Source organism: Carassius auratus, chromosome 9, assembly GCF_003368295.1.
Source record: "Carassius auratus strain Wakin chromosome 9, ASM336829v1, whole genome shotgun sequence".
NCBI lineage: Eukaryota > Metazoa > Chordata > Actinopteri > Cypriniformes > Cyprinidae > Carassius > Carassius auratus.
Window position 1 is genome coordinate 5,597,646 of NC_039251.1, and position 11,220 is coordinate 5,608,865.

Genomic DNA, 11,220 nt, shown 5'->3' on the forward strand with positions numbered 1-11,220 from the left:
ATTTTAATTCTACTTTATATTTTAATAATGTTATTAGTTATTTTAGTACACAAAGTTAAATGAATTAAAATGAGAAAGCTGCCTTGGCAACTAGCTGAAATAAAGTTTGTTTTTTAATTATGTCTAATTTCAAGTTTAAGTCTAACATATATCAGATTTTATTTCAATTAATAATAGTCAATCCATAATAAAATAGTTTCAGTTAACAATAAAAGCACTGTAATAAACTGGAAAAAAAATCGGATATTTTGTTTCAATTTAAATACTTTTAGCTAACAGTATAACAAACTACATTTCACAGTATAATGCCCTATGTGATCTTTTACAGTTTTTCACTGTATTTTTTAAGATAACCTACTGTTATCCGACAGGTTTTTTACTGTAGTGTTTCAACAGTGTGTGTCATGCAACATATGTGTAATGTTACATGAATTGAAGTTAAATGTCGGTTATTCTCTGATGTAAGAGGAGTCTGGAGTGATTTCATGGGTCTGTGGTGCTGAATGTGAACTGATGGAGCTTCTCAAGGCCGGAGGAACGGATGGATGGATGTGAACGTGTGTGTGGCTGAAGGTCTGATGCTTTACATGAACCTTCAAAGCGCTGAGATCACCCTCCAGACGATATAAATCAGCAGCCGCAGACGGATGAAGGACACAAGGTCAGTCTCTTCAAAGTCTGATTGGAATAAAAGAAGATGGAATATTATTTGCAGGGGATTTGTGTTTAGATCTCACACACACACACACACAGTCTCATCTGGGTTTGCTGCAGGACTCAATTTTACTTTGGACATCCATAGTTGAACCAGAACTGCACTAAAATGAATGCAAAAGTCTAAAGGGATTTGTATTTGTATATACTTTCTCTTTTTTCTTTATTTTGTTTTAATTTGCGCGAACATAGATGCATTTATGTAGATTGGGGGAACATTCCCTTTGTCTTCAGCAGATCAGAAGGAAGTTAGATGACTGCTATTGCATCCAATATCTGCTAACCCGCTCCGAATTTCTGATCTGATTCAAAAGGATTCGCTAACCCGCTCCGAAACTCCGATATGATTCAAAAGATTCGCTAACCCGCTCCGAAGATTCGCTAACCCGCTCCGAACCTCCGATCTGATTCAAAAGATTCGCTAACCCGCTCTAAACTCCGATCTGATTCAAAAGATTCGCTAACCCGCTCCGAACCTCCGATCTGATTCAAAAGATTCGCTAACCCGCTCGAAACTCCGATCTGATTCAAAAGATTCGCTAACCCGCTCCGAAACTCCGATCTGATTCAAAAGATTCGCTAACCCGCTCCGAAACTCCGATATGATTCAAAAGATTCGCTAACCCGCTCCAAAACTCCGATCTGATTCAAACGATTCGCCAACCCGCTCCGAAACTCCGATCTGATTCAAACGATTCGCCAACCCGCTCCGAAGATTCGCTAACCCGCTCCGAACCTCCGATCTGATTCAAAAGATTCGCTAACCCGCTCGAAACTCCGATATGATTCAAAAGATTCGCTAACCCGTTCCGAAACTCCGATCTGATTCAAAAGACTCGCTAACCCGCTCGAAACTCCGATATGATTCAAAAGATTCGCTAACCCGTTCCGAAACTCCGATCTGATTCAAAAGATTCGCTAACCCGCTCGAAACTCCGATATGATTCAAAAGATTCGCTAACCCGTTCCGAAACTCCGATCTGATTCAAAAGACTCGCTAACCCGCTCGAAACTCCGATGAGTCCGATATGATTCAAAAGATTCGCTTATCTGCTCCGAATCTCCGATCTCCGATCAAAATGGGAGAAGCAGATGAACACAAAACAGCAGAAAGAGGGTAACTTTATAATTCAGCTGTATGTTTTAAACACTTCTGCTCTTATGTTCTTACTCCGCTCATATTAAACGATCATTCTTGAAGCAGTTTTCTAGTGTATTTATTTAACTCCTCAGGTCATATCAATGGAATGACATATTTCAGATGCCTCCGAAATTACAACAACAGTGGTCACAAACGCATTTATTTAATTGTTTTAACAAAATTATTGCTAGGGACAGTTTAATAGTCGCTGGATATTGGTAGGGACATGTCACAGCATCTCTACTCAACTCTACACCCTTGACAGTAACAGATGAATTTTGCACCAAAATCCTGAAAAGTTTTATTGATTGCATGACCTTTGATATAAAAAGAAAACATCCTTGATGTGCTTCTTCCTTTTAAAACTCAAAACCTCTAGTTATTCTGCTCCTCCAGCTCTGCATGTAATTATATGGTTAGTTGCATTGTATTATTTGCATTTGTGGTTGTTGTTTCTCACAGACCGGCGCTGTGCTTCAGTGTCGTGACCCATGAGTGCATCAGTGATGATGTACGGGACAGACGGGATAAATCCATTAGGATGATAGCATGTTGATTGGCCCCTGGAGGTAAAGATGGCTGGCGTATTTGGCTGTCTGTGCTTGTCCTTCATTACAATGGAGATGGATTCACCAGCTCCCACTAAGCAGATTACGACAGGGACATTTCCAGAAGGGAAGCTAATTATGTTAACGGACGAACTCGAAATTGGCCTACCTTAACACTTCACCGAATCCTACCACAAATCCAATGCATAAACCATTAAAGCTGTGCATTTGTGTGCACGTCACATCGTAATATGCAACCTTTGATTATAACTGTGATTTGAATATTCAGCCTTTTGATTATAATTGCATAATTATAATATTCATCCTCTGAAGGTGAGGGTTTCCTGCTCGGTCCGGTGTCACAGGCCTCATTATTACAGTAGGGAGGATGAATATGAGCTTCAGGAGCTCTTTTGTTTCATGAATCGGTGCCTCGGCAAAGAAACAGATCAATATTCTGCTCGCAAACCTCGACTTGAAGTGAATTTGCTCAGTCTGTGATTGAGCGTATTATGAAAAGATAGGAAATGTTCCTGAGCTGGCGAAGTTGTGACAAAAGGTGAACGATTTGGATGAAATCTCATTAGCACATCTTTTCTGTGAAAGAGAGAAAGAGAGAGAGAGAGAGAGAGGGAGAATCGTGGAGCGAGTTTGTGCACCTGCATGGTGTCTAAACAGCAGAGAGGATGGGAAAATGTGATTCATGGGTTAAAGTGAGAGTTTGTAGAAGTGCTTACATTTCCACCATCTGTGATAAAAGTGTGGCTCTGTAACAAAAAAAAAAAAAAAAAAAAAAATATATATATATATATATATATATATATATATAAATCATCTTTAAAGTTGTCCAAATTATGTTCTTGCCAATGCATATTACTGATAAAAAATTAAGTTTGATATATTTACAGTAGGAAATGTACAAGATAGCTTCATGGAACACACTCTTTATTTAATATTCTAATGATTTTTGGCATAAAAGAAAAATTGATAAGTTTGACCCATACAGTGTATTTTTGGCTATTGCTACAAATATCCCCTAGAGACTTCAGACTGCTCTTGTACTCCAGAGTCACGTGTGTATTCATTTTAGTAATTTTATCATTTAAATTCATTTTATTTCATTTGCAACATTTATAAGGTTTTTAGTTTAAGTCTTACGTAAATTAAAATCTGGTATTAATATTTTCATCTATTTCAACTATATTTTAATTAACAAAAATGATTAATAGTTTAATAACAGCAACACTGGTTTACATCATAACAACAATATTGTCCGTGACTATATATACATCCATCTATATCTACATTAGTCTATCAGTCGGTTTTGTCAGTGACTTTATTTTTGTGTAAAATTACCTTTTTTTCTGCAAGGAGATCTCATAATAGTGTCAGTCAGATGAGATTGGCTGGAAATAACATGTCTGGAACTGTGTATCCATAAGCAAAGATGGCAGCATGATTAAATAATGCAAAAAAAAAAACAAAGTAAGAAGTATGTATTACTGTAATTTTCCTAAATCAGTCTTCATTAGTGGACGTGGAATAAAACAAGAGTAGAGGACCACCAGAAGCTGTGAATGGAGGTCCATGATGGGACAGTTAAAGCAGCAGCGGTGTGAGTTTGTTTGGGATGATGACTGATGCTGTAGTTCGTTCACTCACACAGCTGTCCACTGCCTGCTGCGCTTCATCTATTACTGCTCCGTCTGAGCTGGGCTGGTTACCGTGACGATGACCCTTCACCTGAGTACACTAGTGAGTCAGGAGCAGCTCTGCTGGGGAGCAAGAGACAAAAGACAACACGGAGCCGAAATCACACGAGCATCCACATGCAGACATAACCTGAGCGGATGAACGGACGGATGGATGGATGAACGGACGGATGAACGGACGGATGGATGGATGGATGTATGGATGGATGAATGGATGGATGATGGATGGATGGATGGATGGATGGATGGATGGATGGATGAACGGACGGATGGATGGACGAACGGACGGATGGATGGATGATGGATGGATGGATGAACGGACGGATGGATGGATGGATGGATGGACGGATGGATGGATGATAGATGGATGGATGGATGATGGATGGATGGATGGATGGATGGATGCAAGGATGGATGAATGGATGGATGCAAGGATGGATGGATACATGGATGGATGCAATGATGGATGAATGGATGCAAGGATGGATGGATGGATGGATGGATGTATGGATGCAAGGATGGATGGATACATGGATGATGGATGGATGGATACATGGATGGATGGATGCAATAATGGATGGATGGATGGATGGACGGACGGACGGATGGATAGATAGCTAGATAGATAGATGGATGGATAGTGGGTTAGATTGATGCAAGGTTGGGTTTGATGGCTAGATGGTTGAATAGATAGATGGTAGATATGGATGGATGGATGGTTGGTTCGAGAGATGATGTATTGATGGATAGATGATAAACATGGATGAATAGAGAATTTGTTAGATTGATGCAGATATAGATGAATGGATGGACAGTTGGATGGATAGATCTGGAAGGACATCAATGCATCAGAAGAAATGAGAAACAATGATGAGTGTGTGAATGTGCTGCATTTATACGCCGTCATGGACTCTAGATTACAGTGAAGCTCAGTGTCGTGACCCGCAAGCGTCTGAATGATGCACTGAACCTGAGATGCTGCCAAGACGTGTGATTTACGTGCACTATCTGCTGGTAAAAGAGCATGACTGATCTTCTGATGATGCAAAGAGTATCTAATGGAAACTTCTGAACAGCACAGCAAACGAAACCCTGATGTGCTCTGGACCAGCACGAGCATCAAAGACGCCTTCAGTACATCAACAGCATTGTCTCATGTTTCGTATTCCGGTTTGGGATGGTAGGAAACATCACTCTTAACTCGTAACACAAATGCATGAGAAACGGACCCAATATTCTCATCGGCAGGATGGCTTTAGGTTATATTTTGGTTATATTTTGCTCATATTGATTGGGAAACCCTTCAGTGTTCATGAGGTAACTTTGCTGAATTGTTTTGCAAAACTTTGGGGTTTGCTCCTTAAACTTTGCATTTGCTCAAAATACTTATGTTTGCTTGTAAAACTTTGCAGCAAAAGTATTATGCTCCCCGAGAAACTTTGTTCAGTTGTATAACATTGCATTTGCTTGCAAAACTTTGAATTCGCTTTTAAAAATGTTGTTCTCTCTCTATAGTATAACTTGCCATGAGACATTTGGCATTCTCTCACAAGACACTTGCATTATCTAGGAAAACTATATCATTCATCTGAAAAAATTGTGCATCCAAATGTGCATTTGTTTGTGAAACTTTTCATTAATTCATAATCCAAGTGTTACATTCCCAAGAAGCTTTGCACTTGTTAAAAATAAAAAATTCCTCCCTTCTAATTTTATTTTTTAACATCACCATGTTCTTTTAGATGCTCCATAATAATAATAATGTTAAAAAAAAAATTAAATTTATATACCTAACCAGAGAATATCTGAAGGTTTTTCACACAGCTCTTTTCTGTAAAACAACTTCGGGAAATATTCTCCTTTTAAGTTCCTCAAAGTGTGGATTTAAAGCACTGTAAATAAATAATCACATTTTCAACTATTTATGTTAGTGTAGTCAGACTACATGCAATAAAATCATCAATACAAATAATAAAGCTCTGTATACTGAATGTCATGAGAAGGAATAATTCACTACGATGGAGGAACTCTTGATATAGACAGCAGTGGCTGCAATGATAGTGGGATTTCCTCATCAAACAGCTCCGATCTGCTCGAGAGGCTAATGATGACACGCTTCCTTTGAAATAATGTCAAGTTCATCAGGAACTCTCTTTTTTCTCGTTCTAGTTTTAGAAAATGGCCAAAGACTGGTGGCTCTTTGGGTTTTATTTCATCGCGCCGCTGGCACGCACCACCGTCTTTAACTTGCTGATGACTTGGAGGATTTTAAACTGAAGTGTTAAGAAGTTGGACAAACACATAACGCAGGTAAATCTGGATCTGGGATTTGGAAAGCTGTTTATGAATATCTGAGTCATCAGAATGACAGAAAATCATCAGAAAACCTAAACTGACTATAAGATTATAAGATATTTTATATTCTCTGACCGTATCTGCTGCTGTCTGTCAGGTCATGTTATATTTTAACATGACTTATATTTTTTATATTTCTATTTACCTTTATTTTATTTAAGTTTAAGTTTCTGTAATTTTAGTACTTTAACTTTAATTAACTTTACATTTTATTTCAGTGCACTTTCTAAATTTAATTTATTTATTTTTTGAAGTTGAAGTCCAATATCAATTGTTATTTAATATGTATGTTTTTTTTTATTATTTCATGTTTATTTTAAATAACTAAATATATTTTTTCATAGTTTTACATTTAGTTAAAATGACAACACTGGTAAAATATATATTTTTTATTTTTATTTTAAATATTTTTAGTTTTAATTCAAATTTTTGTTATTTATTTAAATTTTAAATGGTTTTAATAAACAATAGCAGTGGTATAAATAAAAAAATAAAAAATAAATAAAATAAAAATAAATAAAATAATATGTATGTATGTGTGTGTGTGTGTGTGTATATATATATATATATATATATATATATATATATATATATAATATTATATAGACGTACACAAGTATAACTGTAAAGTAATTAAGTTTCAGTGATGAGTAGTATTTTCCTCAGCGCTGGATATTGTTTTGTCTCTTTGTCAATAAGATTACATTGGGAAAATCTGTTAGTTTGTGCAGGTAAATAAACTGTATTCTTATTCATTGACAGCACATGATATGAAAAGGAAAAACAGAATTAATTTGCATTTTTATTGGCATCAGCTGTAAACGCTCCACAGAAAGCGATTAAACAAGGATCACATCTTTAGATTAGTGGAGGCAGATTTTCGCACACACTTTGTTTACAGATGAATTATGAATAAGTATTACGTATCGCGGGAAATTGGATGTGACAGCAGGTGAACTGTGGATTCTTTTCATTTTATGCTCCCTGACAGAGTGAAAAGTTTGAGTTTGACTTTACATAAAAGTGACCTTGTGCACAGCATTTACATAAATCATGTATAATGCCTCATGTTAATCTGCTCAGGCGCATCATTTGCATAATGTTTAGCGAGAGCAGCGTTTCATGTTATTCTGAAGGTGTTTGGCTGGGCCTGCATTGATTTCTCTGTTCTTTCTATTACGGCTCATGTTAATAGCGGTTTTACCATAATCCAGCGAGCAAGAGTCCTGGTTAACATCTGCTCTGTGTTTCCTCTGACAGGCCACTCTCGCCGCTGGTTGTTGTCGTTCATCCGAACCCATCCCTATTCAGGAATAGAAGCAAAGTTTCATGAGGTCAAAGGTCATGGAGCCGCTGTCTGACAAAAGCAACTCCGTCAAACAAGAGTAGACATCTGATGACAATTAGAGAACAAGCTTTCTTCAGAAATGTGCTTGTCTTAGAGCGTAAAATCAGCTTTTGATGTTCTATATTTACTCTTACTGTTTGTTTTTTATTTTTGTACATACATTATGAATGAAAAGCATTTTTTTTCTGTTGCATTAAAATCAACACCCAAAATTACAATTAACTTAAACTATATAAAAAAACATGCATTATTTGAAATAAGCCAAAACATAATATACCTTAAATTTTTTCATTTAGTTAAACTTTGTGCACTAAAACCACTAAACATTTTTTATTAAATAAAAATAGTGTATAATATTTAAGAAAAAGTAACACTTAAAAAATACTAATAAAATATGACACAATAAATGACAAAAGTGTTGTAGTGCCTCAGTGATACTAAAACAATGCTTTAAAACTTATGTGAGTAGCCTTTTATCTAAATGCATTACTTCAGACTTTGTCTCTAGAAGCCTATAGAAGAATTGGAGAATATTTAAATTTGAGTTTCATTAAATGACCATCCCTACAGTATAAATTCTGGGTATCTCTTGTTCTTTGAAACCACAATAATGGGGAAGACTACAGACTTGGCAGTGGTCCAGAAGACAATCACCCTCCACAAAGAGGATTAATTACAGAAGGTCAATACTGAAAGGGCTGGCTGTTCACAGAGTGCTGTATCAAAGCATATTACATGAAAATTTGACTGGAAGGAATAAATTGGGTAGGAAAAGGTGTACAAGCAACAGGGATGACTACAAGCTTGATAATACTGTCAATCAAAGCTGATTTAAACACTTGGGAGAGCTTCACAAGGAGCTGACTGAAGCTGGAGTCAGTGCATCAAGAGTCGCCACGCTTAGACGTCTTCAAGAAAAGGCAAGCCACTTCTGAAATGGAAACAACATCAAAAAATAGAAAAAAATCTGTAATATTGTGAAATATTATTACAATTTAAAATCTAAGTTTTCTTTTTTAATATATTGTAGTTTATTCCTGGGATGCAAAGCTGTATTTTCAGCATCATTCCTCCAGTCTTCAGTGTCACATGATCTTCAGAAATCATTCTGATATGATGATTTACTGCTCAAGAAAAATTTCTGATTATCATCAATGTTGAAAACAGTTGTGCGGCTTCATATTTTTGTGAAACCGTGATACATTGGATTTTTCAGAATTCTTTGATGAATAGAAAGTTCAAAAAAACATTTTTAATGGAAATCTTTTGTGACAGTATACATGTCTTTAGTGTCACTTTTGATCAATTTAATGCATCCTTATTAAAAAAAAATTATAAAAATAAAACATTTTAAGTCCTACTGATCCCAACCTATTTGTACCTTTTTGAGTAGAAGTGTCGTTCTCAGCTGTTTGTGACCTGAGACTCATTTTAGGTCAGTATAATGTGTTTCTGCCAGGTCTATTATACAGTACAGTCATCGCAACCTCACCTCGCTCTTCAGCGAACAAACTCAGCTTATTATTGTGCAGATGACACCGGCATCATAACATTAGCTGTAGGCAGGTGAGCCTCACATGATCCAGTCCCTCAGGGTATGTTGACTCAATCCCAGCCATTACACAAAGCACTGTTTTCTTTTCCCGCGCAAATATATAGTGGTCGACACGGGTCATGAATCATCACTCAAACGATCCAGGTATTAGCCGCAGGTTTCATGGATAAAACTGTGTAATTGGCCAGACTCTGGTGGATAAATATAGATACAAGCAAACGTCAGTGGTGAGAGCGCATATATGTATCCGAATAATGAAGTCTCTGCTCAGAAGTGCACTTTTGATTAGCCGCTGTATGTCAAAAGCATGACGGAAGTGATTAAAGCGTTCACCCTGAAGACGACGCGCTTTTCAACCATCTCTCAAGAATGGAAATGCAGTAAATTGGCAACACCGGTGGGTTTTCCTTCACACCGCAGAATGACTGATTGATGACTAGCCTATTTATAATGCATTTTTACATGTGTTGTGCATTGGGACACTTTACGGTAGACTTAAGGAGGAGACAGAGCGGCTATGACAGAATGAGGCCAGGAACGAAATCGTAGAAATAGGAAAAAAAAACAGCTGATAGGCCTGTCAAAAGCGCAAGACAAGCCGAGATTGGAATATTTCCAACCGCTGCCTGCCTTTGACCCACATGTCTCTCAAATATTAGGATCGTTTTGGCAAATACTGTCAGCTAAATCTGGCTCTGTTCTGTCTGCATGCGAACAAGTGGATGAAGAAACTGGAGTAGACATGCAGAGAAGCGCTTGTGATGTACTGCTTTTATTGGTTTGCTATTGGTTCGCATGCATGAAGTGCATAAGCAATCCCAACATAATTTAGTATGGTGCATATCAATTGGAGATCCCCACACTGTCATCAAATACAGTAACATATTGTAGACACTGTATATTCTCTACTCACTGCCTATTGTACTTCTGGTTAGATGCTAACTGCATTTTGTTGCCTTGTACCTTACATGTTCAGTGACAAAAAAGAAAAATTTTAAGGAATACTTGTTGTGCATTCGTATTCAAGTTCAAATATTAAATGCATATATTGTTACAAAAATGATTAAATGCTGTTTTTCTGAGATCTTCCACAAACATATTAAAAACGTGTCACTCAAACATCTGCATCTGCATGGTTTAATGCATATTTTTATCTCCTGATATCCAGTCAGGCTGTAGAAGGCTGTTTTTCTCTTCCACAGTATCTAGTTCTCTCCGGAGCCGCTGAAGGGTTCACTTCTTGCTGAAGGGCAGACAGCAGCGGTCACATAATTTCTCCAGGTGGGAATTGATGCTGAATCTTCCTGTTAATGGCTCTGAGCTCCTGCCAATGAGCCACTTATACCACAACACTGAGGACATGATGTCACACCGGCTTCTGGAGTCCTGGACCAGAGTTTTCCCTGCAGTAGATCGTTTCCAAGAAGTGCAAGTGAGGTTTCAAATCACATCTGAATGTCACTTTTTAGTCCGATTGGAAAGAAGAAACTCTGTTTCTATTAGTGCACTCTCTAAAGTATCAGGAGTTCAACCACATTAAAATAAGATACTGTATGCCCTAAATAATCGCTTTGTGTGTGATAAACAAAACCTCAGAATACCATTGATAAAAAATCTCTAGCAACAATTGATTCCAAATTACGATAGAAATTTAGTTGGCTTTACCGTTAAATTGTTGCATATTGCAGACACTTTTATCCAAAGTGACACGCATTTAATCAGTTCATGCATTCACTGGGAATCGAAGCCATGATTATTTGACAGATTTATGCGTATTGCATTGGTTCTTTGGTACACTATTCAACACAAACTCTGACAGCCTCATGCAACTCATGCATGCATGCTGT